This window comes from Polypterus senegalus, chromosome 17 (assembly GCF_016835505.1).
Source record: "Polypterus senegalus isolate Bchr_013 chromosome 17, ASM1683550v1, whole genome shotgun sequence".
In the NCBI taxonomy this organism is placed as follows: domain Eukaryota; kingdom Metazoa; phylum Chordata; class Cladistia; order Polypteriformes; family Polypteridae; genus Polypterus; species Polypterus senegalus.
In genome coordinates, this window is record NC_053170.1 from 26,915,812 (window position 1) to 26,928,461 (window position 12,650).

Here is a 12,650-nt window from a genome sequence, read left to right on the forward strand (position 1 = left end):
TGCACATATTCGTTGTCTGTGTCCCTGACATGATGTACATTCCTTGGCAGCACTCATTCTTTTTCCATTTACTAAATTCTCCCCTTACCGTGTTGTGTTAATTGACTTGGACCTTCTGTTGTTAATGTATTCAAATCAACAATGTTTTTAAGATTGAATTCCTTGGTGTATTTTAGAACATAGTACAGTATATGCTTGTACCCTAGAAGGTGAGGCTATGTTGTTTTACCAACAACTTCTAAAACTCCAATAAATAAAACTTCAAGCCTTTTGGTTTGCCACAAACATTTTCTTTCTTTATTATTTTGCCTTATCAGGAGTTTTTAAAGATCTGGTCAAGGGTAAATTGATAATATTACACACTTTTATTATGAATCCTACTAACACAATCTTATTTTGCTGCAAGTACAGTATTCCCAAATAATTGTGTGCAGAAACTCCTAAATGCACACTTGCCTGAAGGCTGTGAGAAGGCAAAGACGGCCTCGATATTTCCCAGGTTTAATGAATTTTCGCTTCTCTTTAAATAGACATCTGCTCTCCAAGTTCCAAATCACAGGACAATCTGCAATTAAATGATATTTGTTTAAATTCTGCTGCCCTAATATGCACTGGATGGGCATAGCAGGTACATACAATTTTGCAGAGGCACACTGACAATAGTGTAGGTAGGCAGGGGATAATAGAAAGCAGGATTCCTTGTTATTCTGAATAACACCTCAGAAGTACATTTTCAGAGGGCACCAGAGCAAAGAGAATGTGTGTGTGAGTAAGAGAAAAAAGTCACTCTAAAAGAAAGTCTTTTGAACTTCCCCAGGAAGTGCTGAAGTACTTCTAAAGACCAAGTAACTCAATACACACACCAAGAGTTCCTGACTCTCTGTCTAATAAAAAAAAAAAAAATTGTTGGGCAGACAAGTAGCCAGCAGAATTCCTACTGGCCAGCAGGTGTCACCAGAGTTATCCCTTCTGTGACAGCTGGAATGTTTTTTCCTGTATGAGAATGCAGACTGCACTGAGGATGTGCAAGTGTGGGCATTCTAGTAGCCAAAGACAGCCACCATTGTCATCAGACGCAATTTGTGGGCTAAGCTTAGAAGGGGATTGCAAAGGCACATCAAAACAATAGTCCACCCACCAAATTCTTCAGTATTCAATCAACAAATGCAAATTCTCACACTTTTTCAGTGTACATTTAACTCCGCACTGGAAAGTGTAAAAGGAACATTTTTGAATGAGTTTAACTTTTCACATTTCCAAAGTGTATGTTTTTTCACATTTTGCAGTGTGAAAAGCACTGGTATGTCTACATAATGCAGATCAGGGTTGCATTGCTTCCTTGCAGCCTGGCAGTTATGGCGCAAAAGTTCAAACTGCACACAGACAACCAGGTCTGGGCTTCAAACCCAGGAAACTGTATCAGGGAAGGGGCAGTGGCACCTACTATGGTAAATTACACTGCTTAGCATAACAATAATGCTGTTAGGAGCTAAATGTTGCACTGTCTGGGACGCAAATAACATTTCTTAATAGTCACCCCAACTGCCATGAAGTGGCTGAGTTCAAAAAGCACAGCTGTAAAAACACTTCAGATGTTGCCCACTAGAGGGGGAAAACACAGTCGAAATACCCCATCTAGAATCCCAAAGGGCCGAGACAAATCTTGATAAAAATAAAAGATTTATTTCCACAACAGCCTGTACAAGCACAAAGCACCAAAGAGTTACCTGAAAGACAAGGGTAAACACAAAAAAACAGAGACCCAATCTATCCAAAAAATCGCAATCAAGACGGAGCAGATGTTCAAAGAAATCAATTACACAGTCCCAAAACAAAAATCCAAAGATAAAGTCGAGGTTCAAAACACAGGTTCGATATCCAGAAAATTTCAAGGCAATAACAAAGACAGATACACACAAGAACTCTCCTCTCCCTAGCGCATTCAATGAACCGCTAGGAACTATGGGAGGCCTTTGTTTAAATAAGATGGAGGGCCATTCCTGGTGGCGATTGGCAGGTGTCCCTGCCCCTTAGGGAGCCACCCACAAAACATAAAGGACATAACCAAACACAGAGAAAAATATACATAATAAACAAAATACACCTTAATATGAATAAATGGCATAAAACAACATGAAAGATGCAAGGAAAACAACTCTGAACACAAGCCAGGGGGAATATGCTGGCGAACATCATAAGAAAAAAAGCAATTACCAGGTGACTTTACGCTTGTATCTAAGCATCTCACTTTCACTTTAATGTAACTGTGGCGGACCCGGCCAGGATGCCCCTTCACTATATATTCAAGAGGAGCAGCCCTGCAGGCCCTCAACCTCCCGCAGGGCTCCACAGCCCTATTGGGTTCTGCAGGTGCCGCCAGGGGGTGCTGCAGCAGGAGCTGCAAGACCCTTCTGGGCATTAGTTCACCACACCTGTAAGTGCAACTGGATGTCGGCAATCAAGCAACTGGAGCACTTCTGGGTGCCCAATAAAAGGGGCCAGCAACCACCACTCAGTGGCCAGAGTTGTGTGGTGGAGGATGAGGTTGCCTGGGAGGAGTGGTGGTGCAAGAGAAGAAGTGTGGGGTGTTTTATTACTGTGTTGTGGCTGGGGGACATGGGGAAGATGTGCCCTCCAGCTGAAGAAAAATGAAAACTTTCTTTATTTTATACACGTGCCTCGGTGTCAGTCTGTGTCGGGTCGGGCGCAATATAACGCCTTTCTTACAGTAACATAATATAATAGGAGTTTTTTAATACAATCATTTAACTTACCTAAAGTATCAGAAGCATCCGTGTAGAAATTAATGCAATAAAATCAACCATCCTCAACCCTGCTCATAAGAGACAAACAACCATGTGAAACTACTTTCCGGCAGTGAAGATTAAACCTTTTAGGTGTGTATTGTATTCAAACCTAAAAGAGCACTTGATATTTGGTTAAAATAACACTCTCTGGTTTAACGAATATAAAAAAAAGACACTCAGAAGTCAAATCTACATTATAACATTGGGATTTTAACACTGGTCATAACGCTATGCATTGAGTGTAGAGTTAAGAGGATAGCTAAGACACACTGGCTAAAAATAAGCAGAAATCAGGAGAATGTGAGAGAGTTTTAAAGCAGCAGTTCTCAAAGTGTTTTGGATCGAGGACCACTTTGTCAAAATGAAAGATATGGAGGACCACCAATTGCCACCAGCCATTTATTACTGTAAATTCGGCATTACACTTATCGTACTTCTGCCTGTACATGTGAAAATACTGTAATGACCCAAGGAGAAAAGAAGAGTTGGGGCACAGGCTCAAATAGTGAGTTAGCTGGCCCGAACAGATCTGTTTGCTGGAAAGCACGTCTTTAATTTAAGTGCCTGTAATACTCCTGCTGTTATTCCTTTGGAAAGTGTCCTTAAAAAGATGACAGAAATCCAGCACAAACTGATCTCTGTCAGACTAGTATTGTTCCCCAGACTCCTTCTGTGTTGTAAACTAATACTGGTACTTCCACTCTAAGAGCTTTCATGCTTGTTCCTTTTTGTTGGTTTTACCCATAGGTCTCCACCTCTCATCGGGTGTCCCCTCTCAGGTCTGGATGGCATACACTGTCCCTATTTAAATCTTTTGCCCAACTAGACGGAAAATCTGCATTACAACGCATTACATTTACACCTTGCTGGGTTTATGTTTCACAGTCCTAGAGGATCCATAGTAAGGGCCCTGAAGATGGTGTTATAGTACACGGACCTCAAAAATGAATACCTCAGTGTCTGTGTCCACATGGAATTAAACAATAGCTATCGTCATGGTTTGGTTCTTCAGATGGATGCCAAGGTGGATTTTAAAGAAAGGGTCCTGTCTAGTGAAGCAGTTTGGTTAGAAAGGAGAAAAACTTTGAGACTGAAGAAATGTCAAAGAGGAGAAAGAGAGGAAGCAATCGCTACAACCATAGAGGATCTAAGCAGGAAGGAGTAGAGTAGAGGTAAAAGATGTTATCATCTTCAAGAAAGTCAGACAGGGTGGCCTGCAGTCTTAGAAATGTTTTACGTGGCCTTATCAGCAAGAAAGGTCTTTTAAGAAAGATGACTATTTCAGCCCATGAGCCACTTGGCCCATGCTCTCAGATCTGTAGTGATCCATGGACCCGACTTTGAGAACCACTGTTTTAGAGGTGAGATGAGGGAGAGGGTACTTTAGAAGTGGGCAAGGCAACCCACCTTACAGACAAGAGGCAACAAAGCATGTATAGTCCAGATAGATCAAAGGGCATGGAGGAGATTCCAGGAGACAGGCAGTCACTCTAGAAGAGCTGGACAGTGCCGTAGAAGGTCCTTAACCCATCAGCAGTAGCGGTATCTGCTCCTTTGGGCAAGTAGGAACACAATGAGCACTGCCAGAGCCCTACAAAATGACCTCCAGCAGGCCACTGATGTGAATGTGTCTGACCAAACAATCAGAAACAGACTCCATGAGGGTGGCTTGAGGGCCCGACGTCTTTTAATGGGCCCTGTCCTCACTGCCGGCACTGTGGAGCTCGATTGGCATTTGCCATAGAATACCACAATTGGCAGGTCCACCACTGGCACCCTGTGCTTTTCACAGATGACAGCAGGTTCACCCTAAGCACATGTGACAGACGTTGATGGGTCTAGAGAAGCCGTGGAGAACGTTATGCTGCCTGTAACATCATTCAGCATGACCTGTTTGGTGGTGGGTCATTGATGGTCTGGGAAGGTATATCCATGGAGGGACACACAGACTTCTACAATTTTTTTGAGCAGTTTATTTGAACAAATCTGTATCCTCATACGTGATACCATAGTTGTGTATCATCTAGTCTTGCATTTTGCTGGTTAATTTGTACTACTGTATTGTATTCCTGAGGTGACCATGATAGATTGGGCATCAAGCTCTGTGAAGGGGATTACTTGTGTTCTGTTTTGTGTGTTGTGTTGACTCCATTTTTTGACATCCAACCCACCTTAAAAAATCTCTTTCTCTGAATTGTCTTTGGATTTCAAAAATCACAGCCTGTTAAAGCCCATTTAGGCATTCCATGTGTAATTTTGGGCTATACAAAAAAATAAATTGTTGTTGTATATGGTGTGGATTTACCAAAATATATGAAATACGCAACACCCTGACTGCATTTAGAAACTGTGAACTTTAGAAGCTCAAAACTTGAGCTTTGGATTGAACTCCAAATTCACAAAAGGCATTTCTTTCAAAGTCACAAAAATGTTTGCCAAATTTGGTGAACTTCTGAGCTGTGGTCTGGCTGTTGTTGGTATCAACTTTAAAAAAAAACAACTTTGATCTTTAAAAGCTCAGAGCTGAATAGATGGAATTCACCCAAAATCTGATCAGCTTTGAAGACTGTCAAGTGCAAGTTGTCCTCAGATTTCCTTTAGAATCGGTCCATTTGTTCTCGAGTTACAATGTCTTAAAATATTTTACCACAGACATTTAAACACAGAAGCACACCAGATACAAGTAATTCCACTAAATGCTCAAAACACGTTCTGGGGATATCAAAATGTGCTTTTTGTTCACAAAAACAGTACTCCTTCCACATGTAAAATATGAAGAAAGTTAAAAAAAAATCTTGGAAATGTATGAAAGCACACTGCTTGGGCTACAGAACTACACTGCTCAGGGAGAGTGTGCACATTTTTCTTTCTTATCAGATCGTGTGATACTTCAATGTGACAAATTATAATACTGAATTAAAATGTTTATTACTAGTGCTGCGGGACATAAAGTTATTGAAGGCAATGTCATTTTTGCCATGTTGTCGATATGCTTGTCACAGTTCAAAACTGACAGCAGCAGGGCAGCACAGTATGGGGTGCTGCTCCCCCCTGTCCCCCTGGGTTCAGATCTCCATCTGGTCCCTCTTTGTGTGAGTCTGCTCGTTCGCATGTCTCCATGTGGGTTTTATGTGGACCATCTTGTCCTCTTCATGGTGTCTCTACATGGTGGCCCAGTATTTCAGAGTGTCAGTGTGTGCATGAGTGTTCCCTGTAATACACTGGCGCCCCTTTCTGAATTTCCTTTCCTGCCTGGCTTTGGATACATTCAGATAGGATCTGGATCCCACTCTAAGTTTAGGTGGGTTTGATAACAGAAGGATAAAGCAGTTCTGACAACAACACAAATGATTCTGACATTTTGCTTTTATATTTATAGCTTAAAAACAAAGAGAGGTCACATTCATGTCAAAAGCATGCAATGCAACGTTAGTAAAATGGCCTTGACCACATTTACGTGCTATCTAAAGAAAAAAATCCCCTTTAGGCAGTACAAGTAAAGGATTTTAAAATAACATTAATGGCAAGCTGTTCCCTTGCATTTCACATTTATCATTACAATACCATACTTGTCTTCTGAGGCGTCAGAAAAAGATATAACCTTTTAAGAGGCTCGTCCTTTTAGCACACAATTGCCCTTTTGAGAATAAGACTTAAAAAAAGAAAAAAGAAAAGATGAATTAAGTCCAGGAATTTCCAGCTCAAGGCCTTGACCCACATACCTGCTCATCACCTTCGAGGGGCTTATTGTACTCCATTAGAACAACAGTGTATTGAGGTCATTGTCTAAACACATACCTGTGTCTTTATAAGTCCTGTATAAAAGCCAGACAAAAGACAAACACTGTGACATACAGAAAATGGGGAGTTCTTGCAAACACTTTGAACATTTTCTATTACAAGTTTAATGTGAATTGTTTAATTGTGGATTAAACAAAACTTTCAGTGAAGTAAATGATGCTCCAGCTGTTATTGATGTTCAGATGACTGTCGGTGTTTATAGGACACAATTTAGATGTTTAAATGTGAAAAAATGAGAGAAAGCTCGAGGACCAGATGGAGTCACCCTACTTATCCTGTTAATAACCAACAGACGGAAGCAATTGTTGATAATTGGAAAAATAATCAGCGACTGTTGGAGTGCTGGCCGAAGAAGCTCAACCAACAGCAGTCGGAGATTTACATCCAGTAGTCCTCAGCTCCGTTCCAACAAAGTGTTGATCGCGCTAAATAACAACAGCATTTATTTAAATAGTGCATTTTCATTCAAACGATGTAGCTCAAAGTACTTTACAAAATGTCAAAGAAAGTTACAAGCAAAGAAAAATTAATTAAAATTAAATAAGAAAAATAATGCTTAAGCAGTATAAAAAAAATTATGCACACTTACAGTACAGGCCAAAAGTTTGGACACACCTCCTCATTCAGTGTGTTTTCTTTATTTTCATGACCATTTACATTGGTAGATTCTCACTGAAGGCATCAAAACTATGAATGAACACATGTGGAGTTATGTACTTAACAAAAAAAGGTGAAATAACTGAAAACATGTTTTATATTCTAGTTTCTTCAAAATAGCCACCCTTTGCTCTGATTACTGCTTTGCACACTCTTGGCATTCTCTCGATGAGCTTCAACAGGTAGTCACCTGAAATGGTTTTCACTTCACAGGTGTGCCTTATCAGGGTTATTTAGTGGAATTTCTTGCTTTATCAATGGGGTTGAGACCAGCAGTTGTGTTGTGCAGAAGTCAGGTTAGTTGGACGATCATTTATTTTTCAACAGGACAATGACCCCAAACACACCTCCAGGCTGTGTAAGGGCTATTTGACCAAGAAGGAGAGTGATGGAGTGCTGTAAATGGTCATGAAAATAAAGAAAACACATTGAATGAGGAGGTGTGTCCAAACTTTTGGCATGTACTGTACATCAGAGAGATATAATTAAGAGAAAACGATTACTTAAATATAAAGTGTTTTTATCTGATAATAAGCTCAGTTGGCCAGTGTGGACAGAAAAACAAAAAAACTTGAGTTTAGCTGGAGATAAATCTGTAGGCCAAAACACCACCCAGTCCTCACTGGGCATCCCATCTAACATAAATATACTTAAGTTATTCTTTAACATTTTTTAAGGCTTTGTCTTCAAGTCAGAAAGTTGTGGTATCTGCTTTCATTCAAATATTCAAACATCACAGGTGGCTGCACAGGAATTAAGTGGTGGTGGAAAAAGAAAATAGAGAAGAATTAAGATTAATAAGGATTGCAGATTTTGAATTAAAGAATATGAGAATTCTATGCATATCTAGTTTATTACGGGCAGATCTAAACTGTAGTTACAAGAAGACCAAAAAAAGTGAGTTTTTTTGGATTTTTTTTAATGATCCATGGTGCTAGTCTGGTGTACCCCCTTGGTGAAGTATTCCAGAGTTTTGGTGTATAACAGCAGAAGGCCGCTATTAGAAAATCTAATATTACGACTTGGAATGTAGGGCGACAGGTGCTCCAAAATACAGGAATGAGTAAGATTGTTTAAGGCTTTATATTCTATTGTCAATTCTAAAGGACACGGGTAACCAATACAACAACGCTAAAGCTGATTTTCTTTTTCAGGTTGGGATTCTCGCTGCTGCATTCTTGACTAAATGCAAGCGAAGTACCGTGACCCCTTTGAGACCCAAACCAGTGTATCTACTGAGCAGGAAGTACTGTTAAAAAAACTTGTTGGTCACAATAAATAACATTTTTCATCATCTAAACCAAAATTAAGTAAAGTCAAGAATTTATATTTTCGCAGTGGTAGCGTTGCTGCCTCGCAGTTAGGAGACCCTGGGTTCACTTCCCGGTCCTCCCTGCGTGGAGTTTGCATGTTCTCCCCATGTCTGTGTGGGTTTCCTCCCACAGTCCAAAGACATGCAGGTTAGGTGCATTGACGATTCTAAATTGTCCCTAGTGTGTGCTTGGTGTGTGTGTGCCCTGTGTTGGGCTGGCGCCCTGCCCGAGGTTTGTTTCCTGCCTTGCGCCCTGTGTAGGCTGAGATTAGCTCCAGCAGACCCCTGTGACCCTGTAGTTAGAATATAGCGGGTTGGATAATGGATGGGGGGGTGGCACAGTGGCGCAGTGGGTTGCGCTGCTGCCTCGCAGTTAGGAGACCCGCTTCCCAGGTCTCTGTTCTCGCTGTGTCTGCGTGGGTTTCCTCCAGGTACTCTGGTTGCCTCCCACAGTCCAACAACATGCAGGTTAGGTGCATTGGTGATTCTAAATTGTACCTAGTGTGTTCGGTGTGTGTGTGTGTGTGTGTGTGTGTGCGCCCTGTGGTGGGCTGGCGCCCTGCCCGGGGTTTGTCTCTTGCCTTGTGCCCTGTGTTGGCTGGGATTGGCTCCAGCAGACCCCCGTGACCCTGTAGTTAGGATTGTAGGGTTGAATGATGGATGGACACCCTGTAGGGTTGGATGATGGATGGATGGATAGATAATAAACATGTCTGTACATTTTATGATTTTTTTTGACATACATATTCTATACTCTTATTCTTCATTTAGACTGAATTTAAAAAAAACGTACTGTTAATGCCTTGATTTCCGATATTTATGCAACACCATCAAGACATGTCATGTGACCTTCATTGTGACATCACGGAAATGACAGTATAAATACGCAGTTGTGTTAATATGAGATTTCCCTCTGTGAATATAAAACATCTCAATTCTCTTAGCGCAGTTAGTTTACTTACTTAACAGCCCACTAGCATTAGGATTGCTTTCAGCTCAGGGTGGGTGAGTGAGGTGGGTGGGCCCCGGTGTTGGAGGGATTGTTTTTGTTTTTTGTTCTTACAAGGCCTAAAAATCACCTATTGTTAGTTTCCATTTACTGCACTCTTTTTCCATTTTATAACTAAAAATTTTATCACAAAAAAAAGTATTGTTTTCCGGCTACTGAGTTTCATTTCACTCTCGACTTTTGTTTAACATTTCGTCATTTGATTCCTGGTTTCTTGGTTATTTTTTCGATCTTCCGGCGTCGGCCGTTTTACGTTCCTTACTGTGACTTTGTCAAAGAAACCGTCCTCCTTGTCTGTATTGTTTCTCACAACAAGCCTCGGACACTTCACCTGTCTCTTATCAAATACGAGACTCTGGCATTTTTGCTGATTGAATTCTGCTTAATAGGAAGTTATCATCTAGTTATGCAATTTCCTTGTGAACTGAAGACTTCAAGTGGAATTTAACCCTACTCTATCAGGCCTTGTGCCTCCACTAACGGTCATCCTGCATGCCAATGAGTGGCGAGTTTCACCTCCGGCACGCACATTTTTTAAATACCACACTGGTGGGGTGTTCACAGTCTGACTTCAGCCTATGAATGTTTCAACAGTGAAACATCAACTTTGTATGGAATGCCACTCTTATGATATTTACAAAGAAAATGAAAGGACCATTTTTAGACTTCGGAAGGAAAAACAGAAGACCACGGCACTTAACTAAACAGAGAATGCGTTCAGCATGTCAAATCACATACAGTACATGCTTCAAACTGATGATCAATTCAAATTCTCTGACTGTGTCATAATTTCGGTTATTGGCAAAGGATTATTTCTTACATCAAATGAACATCTTCATTGTGTTTAATAAAGTTTCTGAATGTGCTTTGCCAAAATGTTATGTTCTTTGGTCCATTTTGTGCTTTTGGAATGCAAACTCAAGGTAAAATTAGTTAATCTGAAACATTTTTTAAAGCAGCAAGAAGAAACATTTGACTGAAACAAACATCTCTGAAATGGGAATATGCAGACCATTCACAACAAAGTCCTCATGAAGCTTCACTCAAAATCTCTTAATATAAATTACATTTTTACAGTTGGACAATGGATAGAATCATACGTCTCAGATAAAAACAACGGTATAAGCAAATACTTGCAAATTTGGCAAAATAGACTGTATACAGGGAAGGTGTAGCTCCAAAAAGACTAAAATCAATTCATAAAATCCATTTTTTAATCTTCATTGCCTGTGCTGCTGGTCAGTCGCATGTCCAAGACCTTCAGTCTCATAAATCTTCTGTGATGCTGGCAGTGTAGACTCCAGTGGACACAATGCTGCGTAAATGATTCCTGTTTCAGTTTCGATACTTGTATTCATTACTTTATTATTGACACTATTTTCCTGTCCTGGGTTGGTTCCTTCTTTATTCCAATAATCCACAATACTGTAATTGGATTTCATTTTTGCCTCGCAGTTAGGAGACCCAGGTTCGCTTCCCAGGTCCTCCCTGTATGGAGTTTGCATGTTCTCCCCGTGTCTGCGTGGGTTTCCTCCGGGTGCTCCGGTTTCCTCCCACAGTCCAAAGACATGCAGGTTAGATGCACTGGCGATCCGAAATTGTTCCTAATGTGTGCTTGGTGTGTGTGTGCGTGTGTGTGTGTGTGTGTGTGTGTGTGCCCTGTGGTGGGCTGGTTTTGTTTCCTGCCTTGCGCCCTGTGTTGGCTGGGATTGGCTCCAGCAGACCCCCGTAACCCTGTAGTTAGCATCTAGCGGGATGGATAATGGATGGACGGATGGATGGATTTCATTTTTTTGGGAAAAACTTAATGATTCAATGATTGTAGTTGTTGTTATTTGCAGTTTGCTTTTTTTCACAATTTATCTCTTTTTCTAACTTTTGAGATTGCCCTTTGTATTGTATGCCTCTGGTTTATTCTCTCTCCCCTTTTTAAAAAGCTATTTCTGCAGGGTAATATTGCAGCAAACACACTGGCACTAAGGTTAAAGCTCATTGAGGCACCAGTGCGTCCACTGCAATCTGGTTAATGAGGGGAAATCCAAAGCATCTGGAGGCCTTGTGACCATAGGAGTAGCAGATTTTTAAAAGTAGAAAAATAGATCTTTGGGAGAATCCATGTAAATTCTGGTTAATCGAATCATTTCTTGGTCTCTTCTCTTTCATTTTTCACATCTGTTATTTTCTTTTAATTAGTTTTGCTATTTAAATATACTATTTATTCAGAAATACCATACATACTAGTTGTTCTAACCCATTAAAGACAGGTTGAAATCTAAATTATCAATGTAGACCTCAGTGTTAATGCTTGCAGTGCACCATCTATTGGAGTGTATTTTGTAATTAATATAGTAATGAAATACATTACGTTTGTCATTCCAACAGACGGTGTATTCCAGACATTTGATCTTGTCCTAGTGTGTATATAAACACAGAGAACTCCAGTTTCTGTATTACATTTTGCCTGAAGAAGGGGCCTGTGTTGCCTCGAAAGCCTGCATATTGTAATCTTTTTAGTTAGCCAATAAAGGGGGTCATTTTGCTTGGCTTTTCTCTGCATTCATAATGGCTAACACAGTACAACACACTAGTACTAAAGTTTTAAAATTAAATTATTACAAATCAATAATTGATGGAGCCTGTCATTTAGAACAACAACAGACCCATCAGCAAGAAAAAAGAAAATGGCAAGACATCATCATTAAAAACCAACCCACAGGGTAACTGGGTGCACCCATGTCTGCCTTTCCCAAATTGGCCTGCTCTCTTACCAATGTACACACAGGAGGATGAGTGACAGGGATGAACAAATGGATGGGCTGTGTCATCATCAGATTACAAATGTTTGTGATGTGCCATCTTTTGGAATAATAAATACTGTACAATGTATATTTTTCTGTTATATGTCATTTGGCATGGGATTCATAAAAGCTGTATTAACATTTGTGATGAGCCATTTGTTGGAATGACAGAAATATAGCAAACAGATTAACACACAAATACACTGAAACACAAACATCATTTTATTAAGGTGGATATGAATGTCTGTGTGGTGGATTTCCTTTGT